Source organism: Ceratotherium simum, chromosome 16, assembly GCF_057802395.1.
Source record: "Ceratotherium simum simum isolate JZ-2026a chromosome 16, ASM5780239v1, whole genome shotgun sequence".
NCBI lineage: Eukaryota > Metazoa > Chordata > Mammalia > Perissodactyla > Rhinocerotidae > Ceratotherium > Ceratotherium simum.
Genome location: NC_141915.1, coordinates 8,602,605 through 8,625,133, shown reverse-complemented (window position 1 = coordinate 8,625,133; position 22,529 = coordinate 8,602,605). Strand labels below are relative to the sequence as shown.

The 22,529-nt window shown below is 47.3% G+C and overlaps 1 long non-coding RNA gene across 1 annotated transcript; it reads left to right on the top strand.

The window, feature by feature from the left end:
• Nucleotides 1-607: 607 nt before the first annotated feature.
• LOC147914879 (uncharacterized) lies at nucleotides 608-16,434 on the top strand. The gene is made up of 3 exons (XR_015554623.1): nucleotides 608-1,146; nucleotides 10,818-12,305; nucleotides 12,653-16,434. It is a non-coding gene; the product is annotated as an uncharacterized LOC147914879 (long non-coding RNA).
• Nucleotides 16,435-22,529: the final 6,095 nt, after the last annotated feature.

The window sequence follows — 22,529 nt, the reverse complement described above, 5'->3', positions numbered from 1 at the left end:
AGACAAACAGACCCTAATTTCTTTCCCCAGCAGTGTGTCTGCAGCTGGGGTTTTCATTTGGAAGTGGTGCCCCTCTTATCAAGGTGTGAAAATAGTTCTCGAGTGTTCATTCATAGAAGCTTAGGTTAACACAGATCCCTGGGGACCCTTGAGCTTTGAGAAAACGCACATGGATGACCTGGCTGCTGGCTGGCTTCCCCTGGGAGGAGGGGCTGACCAAGAACGCCTGTCAGGGATAGCAGGGTTCTTTCTCAGAACAAAATCCCACCACAGTCTCCGTTCTTTTGAAGACTAAAAATAAATTTGGAATTAATCACAACAGAAAAGGAACAGTCTCTTCAATGACTATAATTAGCTCTCCGTTTATTAATGAAGACTCAAATTATTAGGCTCTTCCAAGTTCCAACTTTTTCCCGTACTAATTGCACGTCTGGGAGAAGTGGCTTCACTTCCATACACCTCCGTCTCCTCGTCTGCAGAACAGGGGCGGTGAGGCCTGTTTCATGAGACTGTGGACAGCCTTGCAGGAGGCTGTCTGGGCGATGTTGTTGGTTGAGGGTCCAGCTCTATCCAGTGTGCACGAGGTTGGTTTCAGACCAGAAGAGAATTCACTCTGGGGATGTGAGAAGCCAGAGAGTGGTCTGTGGAATCTTCCAGGCCTGGTATCATAAGAAGATGGAAGTCATGCTTATTTACTCTCCAGACTAATAAAAATCCTTCCAGAGCCTTCCGGAAAAATCTCGGTGAGGAAATGGAATACATGCACGTTTACATTCCTCTTAACGTCCCCAGCAGGATCTCCTTGTCAGGCAAACTAGGCTTTCCCAAGACTTTCCCTCAATCGCCTTGGGGCAGAGCCTGAGAAGCCTGACTCCTCCCTGTGGGCCTGTGGGGCAGCCTGGAGGGCGAGTCAAACATGATTCTTGAGAACCTTGCAGCAAACTGCCCTTCAAAGCTGCCCGTTCCAGCCAACACCAGGAGTGACCTCCAGGAAACGAAAGGGCACATGACAGGGGTCCTCTCTGAGTGTTCAAAGCTGATGATAACGGAACAGCAAAGCTCTGCTTTCCCGGAGGTCACTATCCAGATACTTCAGGAATCCAGAATTCAGCGAGAACTAAGCAAAAGGAATTTTGAACAAGCAAGGTAAGAAATATGTTCAATGTTGTTAGTTGTTGAAGTAGGGCTACTTCAACATTGGGGGTTCAGTATTCCATTCTCTCCACTTTTGTTTTGTTTTGGTTCATTTGATGTCATACTAGTTTATAACATTGTGAGATTCCAGTTGTACATTATTATTTGTCAGTCACCACATAAATGCACCCCTTCACCCCTTGTTCCCACCCCTCAACCCCCTTCCCCCTGGTAACCACCAAACTGTTCTCTCTGTCCGTGTGTTGGTTCATTTTCCACATATGAGTGAAATCATGCCATGTTTCTCTTTCTCTTTCTGGCTTATTTCATTTAACATAATACCCTCCAGGTCCATCCATGTTGTTGCAGATGGGACGATTTTTGTCTTTTTTTATGGCTGAGTAGTATTCCATTGTATATATATACCACATCTTCTTTATCCAATCATCAGTCGAGGGACACTTGGGTTGCTTCCACGTCTTGGCTATAGTGAATAATGCTGCAATGAACATAGGAGTGCATAAGCCTCTTTGGATTGTTGATTTCAGGTTCTTTGACTCAGCTCTCTCTTATGATCCCAGAAGTGGGATAGCTGAATCATAAGGTATTTCTATTTCTAATTTTTTGAGGAATCTCTGTACTGTTTTCCACACAGGCTGCACCAGTTTGCCTTCCCACCAGCTGTGTATGAGGGTTCCCTTTTCTCCACATCCTCTCCAACATTTGTTATTTTTTGTCTTGGTGATTATAGCCATTCTCACGGGTGTAAGGTGATATCTTAGTGTGCTTTTGATTTGCATTTCCTGATGATTAGTGATGTTGAACATCTTTTCATGTGCCTATTGGCCATCTGTATGTCTTCCTTGGAAAAATGTCTGTTCAGGGGCTGGCTGGGGAGCGTGGCAGTTGAGCGCACGCACTCTGCTGCGGCAGCCCGGGGTTCAGATCCTGGGCGTGCACTGACGCACCGCTTGTCAAGCCGTGCTGTGGCAGTGTCCCATATAAAGTGGAGGAAGATGGGCAATGATGTTAGCCCAGGGCCAATCCTCCTCAGCAAAAAGAGGAGGATTGGCAACAGATGTTACCTCAGGGCTGATCTTCCTCACACACACACACACACACACACACACACACACAAATACAAAAACAAAAATATCTATTCATATCCTCTGCCTATTTTTTGATTGTTAGTTGTTTTTTTTGTTGTTCAGTTCTGTGAGTTTGTAATATATTATGGAGATTAACCCCTTGTCGGATATACGATTCGCAAATATTTTCTCCCAGCTGGTGGGTTGTCTTTTCATTTATTCTCTCCACTTTTTTATAGGTTTGAAATTTTCCCTAATGAAAAATGAGGTGTATGTACCTGAGCCTACTCCGTCTACCTAACTCTTATGAAAGTCCTTCAGAATCTCAGTTAGGGCCTATTCACTCACAGTTTTCAAACAATTCTAACAAACAAAATTTTTTTTATCTAGTCTTCAGTCCATAGTATATAAAACAAGATATCTTGACAGCAGGAGGAAGTGCCAGCTGACGGTTTGACAATGGGGGGGCTAGAGATCAGGACGAAGCGCTAAAAAAAGACTCAAAAGGGGCCAGCCCAGTGGCGTAGTGGTTAAGTTCGCATGCTCCGCTTGGGCGGCCTGGGGTTTGCAGGTTTGGATCCCAGGTGCGGACCTACTCACTGCTTATCAAGCCATGCTGTGCGGCGTTCCACATACAAAATAGAGGAAGGTGGGCACGGATGTTAGCTCAGGGCTGATCTTCCTCAGCAAAAAGAGGAGGATTGGCAACCTATGTTAGCTCAGGGCCAATCTTTCTCACCAAAATAAAAAAAAAAGAGTCAAAAAAATAAAAAGTATCTTAAGCCAGAGCCAATTGTCTTCTAGTAAGTTGGTATTAGATTGAACCAAATAAAAATAACGATGCCAGATCATTTTTTGGTCTATAAAAACAACAATTTTAACCTCATAGCTTCAGTGCAACATCCCCCACATCCCCCATGCAGACCTACCCCCAAGAGGAAAAGCGAGGCCCACGGAAATCTCCAATCCACCCTGCTCGTCCCACCTCCCTTATTGACCATGCACTCTACGAAGCTTTGCCTTATGTCACGCTGGATTAGTGATATGAAACAACAGCAGCTCACCAGAATCATGGGGAGCTTGTGACAAAGCCAGATAGTTGGGACCAACTCAGGAGATTTTGGGTGAGGAGAGCCGGGGTGTGTACATTTAAATTCCCCAGGGGCTTCTCGCGCACAAACCTGCCTGAGACCCTTGGTGTAGGGCAGTGCTTCCCACTCTTTGCTACACATTAGAATCACCTGGAGAGTTAAAAAATCCTGATGGCCAGGTTGTCCTCCATATCCACTAAATCAGAATGTCTGGGAGTGGGAGCCAGGCATCAGCGTTTTTTAAAGATCTCCAAGTGAGGCCACTGTGCAGCCAAGTTTGGGAACCACTGACACAGTGGACGATGGAGTTTGCTAATCTTCACGTCCAGAGGCAGGGGTCACCTGCAGCCCAGAACTGACCATCTCCTCATCAGGGAGCAAAAGTTGTGCAGGGAGGGCAAAGATCTGCCCACGTGGGTGGCTCTGGTTAGGCCCTGGGTCACGCTTACCCTGTTTTCTAGTGCTGGACTCGCTGGCTCTGCCCACCTGGCTGTCTGCCTCTCGAGATGGGACACCTGCTAAGCCTCGCTCCTCAGCCCTTTCTGTTTCCTGGGCAGCCTCGCCTTCCGATGCCCACTCCGTGAGGGACACACACTTGGGAGCTGCTTTCCCTGCCTGGGAGTGCAGCCCAGGACCCACCAGGGAGCGTGTTGCCATGACGATCGTGGCATACTGCTCCCCAGCCCCCTTCTGCCTCTGCAAAAGCCCTGTGAAAAATCAGAATTCACAGGGCTTTTCAGGCTGCCTGGACTTCCCCACAGAAGAGGATGTGGGAGCTTTTCCCCTCTGTGCTTTGGGAAGGTGGGGCAAAGGAGGGAACAACAGCCTCAAAACAAAAAATTTTCCCAGTCTGTTGAGATACATAAAGAAATCTACTTTCTTACAGCAAGCTTGATCAACTGTAATTGCTGTCATGATGTTTGTCAGGAGGAAAATGGTTGTGGACGTATGAAGGAGAAAGCCATTTCTTCAGGTGGAGGAGGCGGGGAGGGACAGGGAGATAGATAGGAGAGGAAGCATGGGGGCAGCAAAAGGGCGACTCTTAGAGAGAAAACTGCAATTGAAGAAAGAGGGTGAGATTGAAGGGCTGCGTGGAGCAGGGCGTGGGCGGCCTGATAAGGAAATCAGGGAATTTAGCCAAGAGGAAGAAATGGATCAGGGAAGAGAAGACTGATGAAGAAAAGTGCACTAATTACCTATTGTTGTGGAACAAATTATTGCAAAATTTAGTGGCTTAAAACAACAATAAACATTATCTCACATAGTTTGTGTGTGTCAGGAATTCGGGAACAGCTGAGCTGGTTGCTTCCAGAGTGGGGTCTCTCATGGGGCCGCAGTCAAGATGTCGGCAGGGGCTGCATCATCCGAAGGCTTGACTGGGGCGGGAGGACCTGCTTCCAAGATGGCGCACTCATGTGGCTGGTGAGCTAGCGGTGGCTGTTGGCAGGAGCCCTCCGATCCCCGACACATGGAGCTCTCCTTAGGGCTGCTTGAGTGCCCTCATGATGTGGCAGCTGGCTTCCCCCAGAGGGAGGGATCCAAGAGCCAGTGAGACAGAGCTGCGGTATCTTTTATGACCCAGCTTCAGAAGTTACTCATCTTATTTCTGTGATATCTTATTTGTTACTCAGTCAGCCCTATACAGGGCTGGAGAGACTATACAAGGGCATGAATACCAGGAGGTGAAGATCATCGGAGGCCATCTTGGAGGCTGGCTACAAGGAGAAAATCCTTTCTGAGTCATGGACTGCAACTATGGTTGTGCAGGTTAATCCCTGCACAAGGAAACACAGCAGATGGAGCAAGTGAGGACTGCACTCCAGGCTGAACTCTGACAGTCTGGCCATGCCCCAGCTAAAGCAGGCAGGTGCAACTTTTTGTAATATACCTCTCTAGAAGAATAAAATACCTAGATGCACTGCTCCTACAAAGGTGCAGCTTGTGCCTCAGCCTCAATTTTTCAGGATAATTTTAAATGTAAACAACAGAAAATCCAACTAAAAAGAAAAAAGAATAATGTATTGATTCATATAAATGAAGGGTGCAGGCATAGGAAGCTTCAGGCATGGCTGGATCCTGGGTCTCAAACAATGCTGTGACCTCTCTCTATATCTGCTTTATTCTGATTTGATGTAACTCTGTGTCTGCTTTATTCTCATAAAGCTCTCTCATTACCAGGGTACCCAGCAGCTCCAGTCTGACTGACTCTCAGGTTCAGCCTAGGTATGGAGATTCTTTCTTCCAGCATTTGAAATAAAAGTTCTGAACCTGCCTCTCTTCAACCCCTCCCTTGAACATTCAGGAGGTGGGACACGCTGACTGGCTTAATCTGCCATGTATGGCCACTCCTAGAAACTAAGGGGGCTGGCTCAGCTCCACCCGATAATTTCAAAGAAGTTTTCCCAAAGGGAGGCCCTGGACACTGGTGCCAGTAAAAGGAAGAACCATGCTGGGATGATAAAAATCACAGCAGTGTACCACACCCCGGATCAGCATTTGACTGACCCTGGAGGGAGACAGTTCCTCCCAGAGCCTGGAGGTGATTCTGGCAGTTAGAAGATGGGGCCAGATCAGTCTCGAGGTACAAAGGTAAAGGAGGGCACAGGTGACCACTGACTTAGGTGTGAGGTCAGATGCCTTGGTTTCCCCCAGGCTTGGCTGGTGGAGCCTCAGATCACAGGCTTGTGATCCAAGACATAGACCTTTTAGAATTAAAAAGTAGAATTGTGTTTTCACATTATTTTTCTCGGCAGTAGAAGCAATTCATGTTTCAGATTTTCCATCAAATATGTTTGCAGCACTTCTTACATGTGGCGATGCGTCGTGGTGAAACAACGTTAAAGAAATGGGAAAATATAAGCCCAAATCCAGGACTGGCTCCTGTTAGAATGTACCTGTTGGTACCCACGGCTTGTCAATATCTGCTCCCAGGCTTAGGGAGGACAGCCGGGCTCTTTTTGCACCTGGAGATCTCCCCGGCTGTGCGCATTTGGCGGTTCCAACTTCTGAGATGAATGTTTGCTGCTCTGCCCGTTCCTCAGCGTGAGTCATGGGAAACTTGTCAATAATTGGCATTTTCTTTTTTTTTTTTTAATTTTATTTATTTATTTTTCCCCCAAAGCCCCAGTAGATAGTTGCATGTCACAGCTGCACATCCTTCTAGTTGCTGCATGTGGGACGCGGCCTCAGCACGGCCTGAGAAGCGGTGCGTCGGTGCGCGCCCGGGATCCAAACCCGGGCCACCAGTAGCGGAGCGCACGCACTTAACCGCTAAGCCACGGGGCCAGCCCAATAATTGGCATTTTCTTCTCCAGCTGGAGGCCTTATCAATTCGACCACCTCACCATGAAAAATCCTTGCACCTTCCTTTGCAAAGCCGTTCCTGCTTTCCCTCCGTATCCCTCTGTCCTGAGGCAGACAAGAGAGAGGGAAACAGGAGACCTGCTCTTCTGGTTCAGGCTGGGAAAACAAGACTCTGGTCAGCTAGATTCTGCCACCAGATCCAGCGCCCTGCTCTCACACTCTGTGGCTCCCTCCTTCCCCTTTAGGGTCCTTATCTATATGTCAGGAACGCTACCAAGATGATTTAAAATTCTGCTCAATTCTGCATTTTAAAGTCTGGATCTGTGAAAATTTGCAGGAGAAATGGCTTCTATTTTTAAAGAAGCTGATTCTTTCTTTTTTCCGATCATTTTCAAGTGAAATTTGAACTTAACAGAGGCGTTTTGAAAACCCAGATGTGCCATGGCATCTTCCCAAGCTGTGCGGAGTTGGGTCAGTGTTTCACAAAGTGAGGGTCACTTCCACGGGTGGTCTGGTGGTTCATTAGATAATCGGAGGGGACACAGGGATGAGCATTTAAAATGTTAAGCAGAATATTTTTATGGGCATCGAACTTGTGATTTCATGAATATTATTGCTAGCACAAAGTGAAAGTCAATAGCTATGTTAGCTCGGAATACATTTGAGGAAAAATATTAGTAAGCAATTACACTATTGGTGTGCAGGCTTGGCAAAAGTCGTGAAGGTGACTCTAGTCGTTTCCTGTGGCTGCTGTAACAAATTAATACAAACTCCATGATTTACAGCAACACACATTTATTCTCTCACCGTTGTGGAGGCCAGAAGCCTGAAATCAGTCTCACTGGGCTGAAATCAGAGTGTTGGCCGGGCCACGCTCCCTCCAAAGGCTGTAGAGGAGAATCTGTTCTTGCCTCTTCCAGCTTCTCAGCTCGCTGTCAATACTCTTTGGCTTGTGGCTGCATCACTCCAATCGCTGCATCTCTGCTCACACTGCTTCCTCCTCCCTCTCTATATGTAGTAAAATCTCCCTCTGCCTCCCTTTGATAAGGGAGTGATGGCCTGTCATGGCATTTAGGGCCCATCCCGATAATCCAGATAATCTCCTCATCTCAAGATCCTTAAGTTGGGCCGGCCCTGTGGCTTGGTGGTTAAGTGCGTGCGCTGCAATGCTGGTGGCCCGGGTTCGGATCCCGGGTGCGCATCGAGGCACCACTTCTCCGTCCATCCTGAGGCCGAGTCCCACATACAGCAACTAGAAGGATGTGCAGCTATGACATGCAGCTATCTGCTGGGGCTTTGGGGGGAAAAAATAAAATAAATAAAATCTTTAAAAAAAAAAAAAAAGATCCTTAAGTTAATTACATCTGCAGTCTTTTTTTTTTTTGCCAAACAAGGTAACATATTCACCAGCACCATGCATTCTGATGTGGATATCTTTTGTTGGGGCCTGTCATTCAGCCTATCACAGTCACACAGAGAGTTTGGAAAGCACAGAGCAGGTTAAGAAACAAGATTCATCCTGGCAGAATTCATACACCGGAGGGTACCCCCCGCTGTTGTGGAATGGATTTTGCCTTCTGCTCCCACCTCGCTCTCACTGAAGACACGGGAGGAGTAGGGTGTACAGGGGGAAGGACAACTGTCTCCAGGCTCCTGTTGCCTTGGGAGAAGAAATGCTTGTGGGAGTGGCCCCGGACCCATTCATTCACTATAAGCTGAGACTCCTGGATATGGTTTGATTCACCATAAGTGCGTAAGTTTGACAGACAGCCACCTTAGAAAACACGAATTTTAAATTGCCCAGGTTCACATGAGTGTTGTTTCACTCTATTCAGATCACTACCTTGGGGCCCCATCTCAGATTTGCACTGTATTTATTTAAATTGCTTTTGAAATGTTAATCACTGAATGTTAATAAACTAAGTAATTATTCTTGATTTTCTTATGGGTCCCATTTATTAAAGGGAACTGATATTATTCATGATTTCACGAGGAAGCATGAGATCTAGAAGTAGGCTAATGTGCTTTTCTCACAAAATTAACAAGACATTTTCTTATTGCATAATCAGTAAATTAGAAACGGGATTATCGAGTTTCAGGGAAACGTGCTGTAACAATTTCTCACTCAATCTGATTAGTGCATTCACAGCAAGGGCTTTCTCTTGGGAGTCTTTCTGGAAGGAGGGTTTATCAACCGAACTCCTGTAATTCAGCAAGTTGAGTAAAAGTGTGCAAATGAGGTGAGTGAGAGAGAGGGACTACATCTCCGCCAGCTTTGATCAGACCAAGCCTGCTCCCCACCGCCGTGCCCACCGCCCACCTCTGCACATCTGCACTGGCCTGGAATTGCTCTGACTCCAGTGGCACCAGCCAGTGATGTCTCCTTTGGCCAAGCAGACAAGAGCAGACCAAAGGAGCCAGAAGGCTCTGGGGGAGAGGCGTGACAGCCTGCAGCTGGCGAGAAGAGGAAGCCAGGGGAGCGTCTAGCTATTTCCCAGAGCAAAGCCCTGAGAACCTTGGAGAGAAGCTTGTTCAAAGCGCTCCCAAAGGTGTGGCCTGACAACCTTTCTTTGATGCTGCTCTTCTTGGGGCTCGCCACGGCGGGTGGGGGATGCTGGCTCGGATCCACAGCAACGCACTCCCGTCATTTTCTTGCTCTGCTCCTGCTTCCTGCCGATCCTGATTCAAATCCCAGTGTAGGGTCTTTTCCCTAAATGGGGTCCTTTTAAATAAAAGATGCGTTATCAGAGGAGATAGGAGGGCTTCATTCCTGGGTGGTGGTCTTTAGCCAAACACAGAGCAGACCTCCTCAAGGAAAGAGGATGCAGTCACACAGAGGTGGAGGTCGTAGGTGACAGAGAGACAAAGTTCTGATCGGAGCTGGTCAGAGACACGAGGGGAGGAGCTTGCTGGTTTTATTCACAGGAACTTTCACTGGTGACCAGTTGTTAGAAGCAATAAAGAAAGGTCTCAAAAAACAAAATTGAAAAAAAAGAAGCTTAAAAGAACATGATAGGGCCACCCGGTGGCGTAGTGGTTAAGTTCGCACACTCTGCTTTGGCGGCCCAGGGTTCACCAGTTCGGATCCTGGGTGGGGATGTTCGCACCGCTCATCAAGCCATGCTGAGGCTGCGTCCCACATAGAGCAACTAGAAGGATGTAAAACTGTGACATACAACTATCTACTGGGGCTTTGGGGAGAAAAAAAAAAAGGAAAAAATGAGGAAGATTGGCAACAGATATTAGCTCAGGGCCAATCTTCCTCAAAAAAAGAAAAAAAGAAAAACATGATATACATGTGCTTATGATAAACGGGGATTAATCTTACTACAAATTCTGCATGAAGTAGATAGAATTTCCCTCAAATTTTTGATAAATTTTCCCTGAATTGACCATCATGTTTATAACAAGCAAAAATTAAATGAAATAAATTTATTTTTGGTCTTACACTATTAAAAAAAGAAAAAAGGGAAGCTGTCAAGGCCAGTGGGGTGATGGACTCAGTGACTTTAAATGACCCTCCAGTCCCACGAGTCTAGTTCTATATTTTTTGAGGAAGATTGGCCCTGAGCTAACAACTGTTGCCAATCTTCTTCTTTTTTTTTTTCCTCCCCAAAGCCCCAGACATAGTTGTATGTCTTGGTTGTAGGTCCTTCTAGTTCTTCTATGTGGGACGCCGCCTCAGCATGGCTTGATGAGCTGTGAGTAGGTCCACACCCGGGCTCTGAACCAGTGAACCCCAGGCCGCCAAAGCAGAGTGAGTGACTTTAACCACCATGCCACCGGGCCAGCCCTGAGTCTCATTCTTTAACGACTCACTTATGCATTCCTGTGGGCAGAGCCATGGGGTGGACAGAATGTGGGCTCTGGCATTAGAAGCTCTAGCTTTGAATCAAATCCCACCACTCATAGCTGTGCGTCCTTGGGTTTGTCACTTCTCCGGGTCTCTTGTCCTCGTCTACAAAAATGGAGGTGCCATCTCTCTTGTGAGGTTGTTGGTAATTACGAGACACTGGACACTGGGCCAGGTTCCAAGTCCAGCTATTTTCGACAAGCTGCATGTCCCCTGATGTTGGTTCATGGACCACATATTTGATCCCCCCAGTTTGTGCACCCAAGCTTCTGGTTGTAATCCCAGCTGGGCCTCGTCATCCCTTCCTCGCAACCCCGGCCTCACCCTGCTCCCGCTTGGCTTTCGCAGGTGGACACTGCCCAGGCGCATCTGGTTTGAGAGGCAGGAATGCAACCAGAGGAGCCAGGAAAATTCCAACACGGGGCGGGCCCAAGAAAAATCCTGAGAAGTCTGAAGAGAGCTGGCCACGTGGACCTGAGAGCCTTGGACCACTTTGCTTGTCATACCAGATGTGCCTTCCCTTGGCACCTCCCGCCTAGGGCTTCTGGCTTTGGCTCCATCAGTGCGTTTCCTCCCTGGGGGTGGAGAGTGACTGACCAGGTGTGATCACAGGGGAGGAAGCCGTGAGCTCCCCCTAGTGGCCATCGCTGAGCACGTGGACAAGGGGCCTCCTGGGGCTATTGCTGCCCACACCCCGACCCCAACTCCGCTTGTCCTGTCCTCTCTGACCCTGCTTTCCAAACCTGGCCACTGCTCCTTACACAAGGCCAGAGGCCATAAATTAGAGATCCGTGGCTATAATTTATTTGGCCAGCACAAAGTTACAGAAAAAGTTTATTGTGCACCAATACTTAAACATCAGATTTGACATAAAAATCCAGATACGCGATTTCTCTTGAAAAATCAGAAACTCTGGCAACACTGAGCTTGGGCTCCTGCATGACAACAGTTGGTGAGAACAGTTTACAAAACAAACAAAAATTCCTGTCCTCAAGGAGCTTATGGTCTAGTGGGGGTGGGGAGAAACAGCTGCTTAAGTCAATTACGATGCATATGGAGGAGGTCAGACCACGCAGGGCTGATGGGCCACTTAAAGGACCTCAGTACTCTGTGTAGGAAGCCACTGGAGTGTTTTGAGGAGTCTAGGGGTGTGATCTTATTTACACTTGACTAGGTCGTTCTGGCTGCTAGAATGTTGTAGACTGTATGGGGTCCGGGGCAGAAGCAGGAGGTTCCCCTTAGGACGCTGTTGTGATACCGTAGGCGGGAGGTGAGGGTGCCTTGGACTAGGGTGGTGTCAGTCGAGGAGATTGGAAATGGTTGGTTCCACAGAGAATTTTTTTTTTTTTATAATTTTATTTATTTATTTATTTATTCCCCCAAAGCCCCAGTAGATAGTTGTATGTCATAGTTGCACATCCTTCTAGACGCGGCCTCAGAGTGGCTGGAGAAGCAGTGCGTCCGTGCACGCCCGGATCCGAACCCCGGGCCGCCAGCAGCGGAGTGCGCGCACTTAACCGCTAAGCCACGGGGCCGGCCCTCCACAGAGAATTAAACTCCCCCAAGCATGTACAAAGGCGTGCCCCATTTCTCCTGATTTCTGCTCCTGCCCAGGCAGAGGGTCCCTGGTTGCAGCCGCTTCAGCTGTAGCCCGCGTGTATTCATTATCCACTGGAACTAAGAGTCTCCCTCAACTTCTCCATAGAGGGGTGACCCCCCCAAGTCTTCATAGGTAGCCCACATTTCTGCCGTTCCAGGGGGTGACTCACCAGGACCCAGAAGAATACCAGCTCTGTATCACAACATTTAGAAGACCAAGCAAAGCCCGACCCCAGTGTGAGTAACAGAACAATTAACAATCATTCAGTCCTGCTAATGAGCTAGGCTCTCTCGGTCTCCGGGATTTTCTATTCTCTTTCCTTTGAAGACCTCTTCCCTCCACCTGGCTAGCCATTTCTCAGCTTAGACACAGCTCTCTCAAGAGAGCTTCCTTGACCCAGCGGCCTTGACTAGGGGAGTGCCTCTCCCAATTGGGGGGTGGCTCCAAATCCATCTTACACGCGACTGGGACTAGGGTACAAACTTTTGGGAGGCATGACTCTAAGAGCTGTGCAAGCATAGGGGTGGCTTGGGGATGCCTCCTTAAATTCTGCATCCTAGGAGCCTCCCTCACCTCACCCTAGTGCCGCCCTGGCCATGGTCCGACATGTGGGAACAGCAAGCAGGTGGACCTCCGCCTGGCCCCTCTTGTCCCTGAATCCCTTGACAGTGTGGTTCTGGGTTAGCACGTGCCGATGGGAGGCCCTGGTGTGAGATTTGGAAGAGAGAAGAGCAGCAGAAACCATCGCTATCTAGTGGCACTGGACTCATCCTGCAGCAACGTTCCTCGTCACCCAGTCACCTTCCAGAGCTCGCCCACTTGGGTGCTGCCGGCTGCTGAGAACATTGGTGAGACCGTGCCCTGGGGTCCCCACACTTGGTCATTTCCTGGAGCGACCTTCTTGACCTTCCCTCCCTACGCTTCTGTTTCCTCCAATAAACCTTTTGGTCCCCTAAATACCTTGAGTGGCTTCCACTTTCCAGGCTGAGCACTGACTGATGTGCTCTCATAATCTCCCACGAGAAAGACGGTAAGATTCTTGCGAGCTACCTCAGCAAGCACCAGCCAGCTGGCCCCGTGCACTCCATTCACCTCCGCCCAGGCCTCCCCCGCTTTAGTGCTTCCACCTGGCTGATGGCCTGAATGTCCCTCCTCAAGAAGATTCCTCAGGGACGCCTGCTCTGGCCATGACCCTGAAATGTAAACTGCTCACTGCCCTGCTAAATACTCAACTGCTAGCTCCACGGTTTTTCCCTTCATACAATTTATCCCCATGTATTTGTTTGATTATTCAGCAACCGCTGGCCTCTCTCAGTAGACGACAGGGCAGGCAGCCTTGCCCACTGTGGTGTTCTGTGCCTGACAGAGCCTGGAGCTCGGATGTGCATGGTGAAGCAATTTGTGAAATGAATGGACGACAGGTACTGGGTAAATCATTTGTTGCATTGAATTGCATCAACAGTCAGCATCCACTGAGCACACAGGGTAACGTCAGCTCAGTGACAGGCTCCGTGGGAGAGGTAAAAAATAAATAATCAACAAATGGATGTGAAGGATTAGGCATTGTGAAGACACGTGTTCCATTATGGCCACCAAAATCTCTCCCGTCCCATCTGTCATCGACTAAGTGCCCCGAGGGACTCAAGGGTGGGTTTGAAAGCTTTAACTTTAAGAGATGCAATCACCAACCACCCTGAACAAGACCAAGCGCCCCCACAAGAGGCACGCCTATGACCTTTGCCTCATTTTTAACGCTAAGATCTCCTCTCCAGGAGGAGCTTAGGCCTTATGACCACAACCTGCAGTGTATGTGGAAACATGTCTTCCAACTGAGCCTGTGCAAGCGAATGCCCACCTCTCCCTTTTGAATATTCATTCCCCAACTGAAATAAAAGGCTCCTGCTTTCCCATGTTCTGGGACAGCCACGACTTTGAAAGTGATTCCGTGTGGCCTCCTATTTGCTGCAAATAAGTTCTACTTTGTGTGTCAACTACTTCTGGTTGAGAGTCTGATTTTAACTCCCCAGGAGGCGAACCACTTTTGGTTCAGTGCACGTCTGGTTACAATGCAACCGTGACATTCCTTCTATCAAAAGGTGGCTCTATGTTCCCGTCTCTTGAAATTAGTTGGGCTTTTGTACCTATTTTGACCAACAGAGATGCAGAAAGGTCATAACAAACAATATAGCTGCCACTTCACTCTGGAAAACTCGCTTGTGGAATTTTCAGCCATGAGCAGTGCAGCTGCCCCCAGGCCACCATGCTGTGGGGAAGGCCGAAGTCTCCACATGGAGAGGCCCTGAGACTCCTTGACGAAAGCTGCTCAGCCAGCCCCCGGCTGCTCCAGACAGAGTCTGACTGCAACTGGCTGAGACCAAGGACGGAACCGCCCAGCTGAGACCTTCCTGATTCTCGACCCACAGATACTGTGAGAGAGAATAAACTGACTGTTTTTATTTTAAGCCACTGAATATTGGAGTGATTTGTTACACAGCAAGAGATCACTAGAACAGCTCTTGACCTCAAGGAACTTAAAATTGAGTTGGAAAGCCAAGAAGTGAGTGAATTTAACCAAATCTATTAGATAGTGCCAGCAGTCTCTGGGTGACAAAGGCCCAAACTGTAAGGTCCTATCTATGTATAGTAAATTCACCCACCCACGTACCCCATCTTCCCTGTCCTGTCCATTCCTCTCCTCACTCCCTTCCTCTGCTGCTAATCTTAACTGGCCCTCCAAACCCTTGATTCCCATCATCTGTCTGCACCTCACCGCAGGGCTGACACTTTCTCAAACTCTCAACCTGCTAGAGCCCTAAATTAACAGGCTACCTGGGCTCCCTACCTTCACTTAGGATATACTGCAGAGTAGACTCAAGGATGTTTAGAGCACAAATCCCTGGTCCTGGCTCCTGGTTATTGGCAACAGTCATCACATAAATTTTCTAACAAGAGACACATCCGCATAATTAGACCAAAGATGTCGCAGACTCAGACATAGGCGAAGAGGACAGGGCTGGGAGAAGGGTACTATTCATCAAAATCTCATCATAAATTCAAGTTGAAGGACTGAAAAGAAACAAAACGTGGACACTTCCCAAACCCGGCAGCTGGACCTCTCACTGAAATCCTGAAATCCCTGCAGCTCCACTCAACATCTAGGAGAGAACAAAAAATAATCAAGATTTAAAAAGAACAGACGCTGGGCAATTACTGATTGAAGTGCAGATCAGGAATATAAATTCTCTGAGAGCTTAAAGACAGAAATATACATTGGCACGTGGGTCTTAGGACTGCGAGTTCCATCCAGCTGTCACCACCATTCTTTTTTATTATGGCTAATATTTAGTTAGCAAATGCACTTTCTTTTTTTTTTTTTTCCCCCAAAGTCCCAGTAGATAGTTGTATGTCATAGCTGCACATCCTTCCAGCCACTGCATGTGGGACGCGCGGCCCCAGCATGGCCGGAGAAGCGGCACATCGGCGTGCGACCGGGATCCGAACCCAGGCCGCCAGCAGCGGAGCGCGTGCACCCAACCGCTAAGCCACAGGGCCGGCCCCAGCAAATGCACTTTCTAAGCAATGAACATAACTACATTCGGTTGACATGACCTGAATTAGGGTTACCAAATTTTTACTTACTCAACATTGTCGGTGGAGTGAAATGTCTGAAAGGATTCTGGTGTTGAGCAATAGCACCAAAGAACATTAGGAAGAATGTTGTTTTTAAATTTGAGAGACCTGGGCTCAGGTCCTGGCTCTTCCGTTATTAACTGTGTAAAATTGCTATCATTTAACCTTCTAAACTTGTAAAGAAATCTGTAAATAGGGATAAACCTGCCTCACAGAGTTTTGATGAGGATTAAATTAGGTAATACATGTTTGATAAATAAGTGAAAAGCAATAGGATATACTGGAGTATATGAGGAAGCCATTTGGGTTAAAACTAATATGGCTTGATCTTGTTTTTCCAAAAGGGCCTGACGTGGCCTGTTGAGCGTGCATTGTACATCTGCTTTAAGTATTTACTATGTATATCCCAAAGACAAGAATGATGCCCTTAAAGATAGGGATGTAACTTCCCCCATATTAGCATTTCCTTTAGGATAAGCATCTATCCCTAAATTAAGGATTAATTACTGACCTGCTGTGCTCACCTTGTGACCACTGATCTGCTGACCGCTGATCTCCTGTGCCAACTAAGCATCTGGTGACAGTTGTAAAAGGGACATTTCTGTCATAGGTGATGTATGCTCTTTGTTCCAAGATGGTATATAACCACTCTGTACACCCAACTTCTTCAGTGCCCTTCCTTACTTGAGGAAGGAAGGCCCCATGCTAGTCCTCAGATCTGGCTCATAATAAACTCACCCCAATTTTGATTTATATATTGGCTATGGATTATTTATGTTGACATCTTCAAAGCCACATTGCTTTCAGCTTCTACACCTGTGAAATGGGAACAATACTCGTGTCACAGTGTTATGTTATGTTATAAGGATTCCTTAGCTTATGATATTACTTGAGCTACTTTTAAGACACTTAAGATAGTTCTGGTTGTAAGTAACAGAAAGCAAGACCTATAGTAGCTTCAAAATGAAAGGTATTGAATTTTCCTAGTTAATAAGAAGGCAGGAGGTAGATGGTTCCAGGGTAGGATCAATGATTTCAGTGATCAGTAATATCAATGTACAGTCATTTGCCACATAATGATGTTTCAGTCAATGAAGGACCATATATATGATGGTGGTGCCATAAGATTAGTACCATACAGCCTAGGTGTGTAGCAGGCTGTATCATGTAGGTTTGTGTAAGTACACTCTATGATGGTCACACAATGATGAAATCGCTCAACACATTTCTCAGAAAGTATCCCTGTTATTAAGTGACACATGACTGTATTGAGTCCAGTTCTCTGCAATCCATGTGGCTCTTCCCTCATGGTGGCAATATGGCTGCCTCAGCTCCAAGCATCACATCCTCACATCAGGGCACCCAAAGCATGAAAGAAGAGGTATCTTTTCTCACTTCTCTCTTATCAAGGAGGAAACATTTCTCAAACACCTCCCACAGATTTCCCTTTACATCCATCGGCCAGAATTGGCCATGGCCAATTGGCTTGCTGAGAGGCAGCCTGGGGAGACGAATATCCAGCATTTCCGAAAGCTAACGTGGGAAGCTACTTCTAACAGCAAGAAAGAAGGGCGAGAAGAATGACTTTGGGGTCGGAAACACACTGGACCCGCCACTGTAACATATGTGAGTGCCAGTGGAGGTGACACTTACTCAGCACTTCCTGTGTGCTAGGCATCATTCTGGGTGTTTTCCATGCATCGCCTCGTTCCATCCTCTCAACAGCCCTATGAGGAGGTACTACTATTATCTTTGTTTTGTAGATGTGGAAACTGAGGCACAGAGAAGTTAATAAACTTGCCCGAGGGTGTCCAACCAGTGTGTTGGGGCCGAGATATTTGATCTGAGAGCAGACTGAGTCTTCACATGAGGACACAGGCAGATGCTCAGCTCACCTCTGAGGTCTTGCTCGTCCTGATTGGCACCTCAAGTTCGAGTTTGACTTGTCACATGGTTGTCTGTTTATCTACCTGTCCATCTATCTCAGTGACCACAAAGTAAGGAGATCTTTTAAATTGTCCAGAACTTACACCTTCAAATTGTAGTGGTCACTGGGGGGTGGGGGCCGCGTTGTCAGATTCACCTGGACTGTGAGGTCGGCGACCCCGTCTCATCTGGGGACTGATCTGTCCCCATCACTTTACATGGGGCCGAGACATCATCTCCAGAGAGGGGGCGACAAGCTGTGGGACAAGTGGGAGTCAGCCATCCCCAGACATATCTTGTGAACTGGGCGGGGAGGGCACAGGGAGGAAGGCCCTCCACACAGACCACGGGGCCCTGCGGAGAGAATTTGAGCCCGGCACAAGGGCCTGAGTTTCCGGGTGTGGCAGAGGACCTGACTCTGCAGGAGCCCAGGCCAGGGAGCAGAACAGTGAGGAGGGGCGCTCTTTCCCAAACTGACCTGGAGAGAAAGCAGCCCCAGCATTCCAGGGCAGAGCGGGGCCCACGGGGGGCGCCTGGAGCAGGCGGGGCACCCGGTGCTGATGGGTCTCCTGGACCTGAGCAGGGACGCCCTGGGCGTACCACCAGCTGCCCACAAAGGCCTGCCTTTGACCTGTTGTCATGTGCCAGGCTCAGGGCCGGCTCTGTGCGTGCGCTGGACAGATTTACCCACAAGTAAAAAGGAAATTAAAAGCAGTGCTCTAAGTTCCACGGTGGGGGAAGTGCAGGGAGCCAAGGGTGCCCCCAGGAGGGGCAAGCCCCTAACTGGGCTTCTGGAAGCCTTATCAGCTTGTTCCTAATCTCTTGTGGTGCTCCCTAATGCCTTTGTGTCTCATTCTTCCCTGCAGCACTCCAGCCCGCACTGGGCGGCCAGATCGTCATCCTAAAACAGCCTCTTCTTAACCTCTTTATCATCATCACCTCCCTCCACCAACTCTGTGAAATTTCAATACCACAGACATACTGTATATCTGTTTATGTATTGTACATATATCCATGCTTTATACATAAAAAGAATAAGATTCTTTCCCCTCCCAAGAACCAATTTTTGCTCCCATGTGGGCAAAATCGCCCCCGGTTGAAAATGTACTTCCTGAAAGAATAAGCCCATTTCCCACTGGTTGGCAATATAATCACCCTTGGCCCTGCTCTGATGTGTCTTTGTGTAAAGCCATTCAATCTTTTCTGGGGGGTGTTTAGCACAGCCCTGTTATCTGGTGCTGGAAGGTTAAGGCACAGGTGGAGGGTACACCTAAGGAAGACGGTAAGTCAGTGGGTTTATCAGTTGTCTGTTGCTCCGTGACAGTTACTCTGAAACTTACTGTCTTAAGACACACGTTGTCTTGCAGTTTCTGCAGGTCAGGAATCTCGGTGGGGTTTACTGGGTCCTCCGGCTCAGCGTGTCCCACGAGCTTCAACCAAGATGTCGGCCAGGGCAGAAGTCACCCAGGCTCAAGTAGGGAAGAAGCCACTTCCAAGCTCATTCACTGATCCTTGGCAGGATTCAGTTCTTTGTAGGATGTTGGGGTAAGGACTTCAGTTCCTCAATGGCTGCTGTCTGGAGGTCCCCTCAGTTCCCTGTCATATGGTCCTTTCCATAGGGCAGCTTGTAACATGGGGGCTTGCTTCATCATTGTGAGAGAGGGAGAGAGGGAAGAAGGGAGAGCGATGGGGAGGGGAAGGGAGAGAGCATGAGAGAGGACAAGAGGGAGAGAGTGTGTGAGAAAGACAGAAGTCCCAGTCTCTTGTAACCCAATTTCAGGAGCGACGTCCTGTCACTTTTGCAGTGTCCTATTCCTTAGGAGTCGCTGGGTGGGTACTAGGAGGCAGGATCTTTGGGAGCCATTTCAGAAGCTGCCTACTGCAGTGGGCAAGCTGAAGTCAGCGAACATACAGGCCACAAAAGTCAGGCCGTGGGTGGTCCAGGTAGGGTGGATGGTCAACGATCAGGCAAGCAGCTGGGGACCCGTCATTAAGGCAAAGCCGTGGGCCAGGACCAGGAGGGTGGCATGGAATCAGGCATTGGCAGGAGTCAGAATTCCAAGCTAGGTGTTGGGTCAAGTCAGGAAGGATGCCCCAGACCCTGGGAGCCTCCCTGGCCAAGTAGCCCAGGCAGTGGTAATGAGTCAGGGCAATAGGAAAAATTTTAAAACAGTAATGGCTCTCTCAGCCAGGAAGCCTCCTACACCATCTCCCTCATAAAGATTGACCCCAGACCTTGGTGGCTCCAGGGCCTGAAGGTGGGAGCTCTGATCCTCTTTAGGAAGGATGGGAATTGGGCAGCCTAGTGGCAGAGCTCAGAGCAGATGGGGAAGCAGAACAGGGAAGGTTCTGGAACCAGGCAGGTGGGCTTACCATCCTAGACCAGCCATTTGCTAGTTGTGGGACCCTGGGTGAGTCAACTGACTTCAAACTTGAGTTTTCTCTTCTCTATGATAATGCTTAACTCATAGTGAGGCTGAGAAGATGAAATGAGATACTAAAAGCCCTCAGCACAGTGTCTGCTGCAGACCAAGCACTTAATGAATGTTTATTATTGTTATTATTATACAGAAGTAATGCATTTAGAAAGGAAAATGAGTCCATTCCTTAAAATCAAAACAACAACAGCAAAAAGAGCCTAAACGTCTCTGGTTGAGACGACGCCAATTCAAGATCTAACTCAGTTTCACATTTGCTAATAAAGGGTGGTAGGCAGGGTGGGAGCCACAGCCATTGAATGAGTATCACGTCAGGCCTTGAGCTGGGTGCCTTAGAAAGCTACCTTCGTGCTATCCTTTCAACCTCCGTAAATGGTAGGAGTTATTATTCCCGTTTCACAGATGAAGCAACAGAGATCCAGAAAGGTCGAGTATGTTGCCCAAGGTCATGCAATTAACAAGAGTCAGACCCAGGAATTGAACACAGGCCCTTTGGGGTCCGAGCCCAAGGCTTGGTAAAGACCACTGATTCTATTTTACGTTAGAAACCTGGCTGGGTGGCGATGTTAGCCAGAGCCTACCTAGCTTCCTCACGTGCAGGGAGGAGCCGTGGGAGAGTCCAAGTTGTAGAAGAAAGGACAAGAGGAGACAACGAATCAGCCAACTCCCAAGGGCAGGGGAATGATGTTTTTACCCACGAGCTTTGGGGGAAGGAGGCAGATTTCTTCTTAGGGAATCAGAGTCAGAATCCAAGATAGTAGAGAACCACGTTCAACCTTATTGATAGGATCAGTTCTTTATCATTGGGGTGTCCTAGGAAGGAATGTCCCCTCCTCCAATCCATCCTCACCTACGAACAGACTTAAGTTTACACACGGTCTCCAGAAGGTTTCCGGGCTTCCCAGGAGGTTTTCCTTAAGGATGGAAGACTCCCTAACACTGTTTTTTCACAAAACACCTTCTGTGGATGAGTATGCACTAAAGGTCAAAGTCACTTGTGGAGACAACAGTTAAGGTTCTTAGTTGCAGAAAAGTTTAAGCGAAAAGGGATTTACTAGGGTATTATGCCATTTGCAATACGTCCAAGAAGGCCGGAGAACCAAGCTTGGATGTCGCACAGCCAGGAACAACGGTGGCAGCTAGCCACACCACAGGATTTTTCTGGTTTTAAATTCTGTATTAGAAGATGTCTGGGACTTGCCTCAGAATCATATGGGAGAGGGAAGAGCATGTGAGGATATAGATGAAAAGAAATTGGCCTCAAGTTAACAACTGTTGAAGCTGGAGCAGGTCAAAGAGAGTTCTTTTCAGTAATCTATTTTTAAAAACGAATTTATCGAGATATAACTTACCCTAAAATTCACCCATTTAAAGTGTACAATCCAGTGATTTTTAGTATATTTACAGAGTTGAGTAACCATCACCACAATTTAAATTTAGAACACTTTTATCAACCCCCAAAGAAATCCCGTACCCATTAGTGGTCACTACCCTTTCCTCCTCTTCCCAGCCCCTGGCAACCAGTAATCTCCATTCTGTCTGTATAGATTTGCCTATTCTGGACATTTCTTAGAAATGGAATTGTACAATGACTGGCTACTTTCACTTAACATAACGTTTTCTAGATTCATCCATGTTGTAGCATGTATCAATATGCCATTCATTTTTACTGTTGAATAATATTCCATTGTATGTATATGTCACATTTTGTTTATCCATTCATTAGTTGGTGAGTATTTGGGTTGTATCTCCTTTTTGGCTATTATGAATAATGCTGCTATGAACATTCATGTACAAATTTTGGGGTGGACATATGTTTTCATTTCTCTTGGTTATATACCTAGGACTAGAATTGCTGGGTCATATGGTAACTCTATGTTTAACATTTAGAGGAACTGGCAGATTGTTTTCCAAAGTGGCTGCACAATTTTACATTACCAGCAATAATGTGTGAGGGTTCCAATTTCTCTATATTCTCACCAACACTTGTCGTTATCTGTCTTTTCATTTATTTTTAAATTTTTTATTGTGGTAAAATGTACATAAAATAACATGTGCCACTTTAACCATTTCTAAGTGTACAATTCAGTAGCGTTATGTACGTTCACAATATTGTGTAACAATTACCACTGTTTCCAGAACATCTTCATCATCCCAAACAGAAACTCTACACCTGTTAAATCATAACTTCTCATTCACCTTCCCCATCAGTCCCTCTACTTTCTGTCTTTATGAATGTGCCTATTTTAGCTACCTCATGTAAGTGGAATCATGCAATCTATGTCCTTGTGTGTCTGGCTTATTTTGCTTAGCATACTGTTGTCAAGATTCATCTTGCTGTGGTATGTCAGAATTTCATTCCTTTTTATGACTGAATAATATTCCATGTTATGTATATAACACATTTTGTGTACCCATTCATCTGTTGATGGAAACTTGGGTTGTTTTCGCCTTTTGGCTATTGTG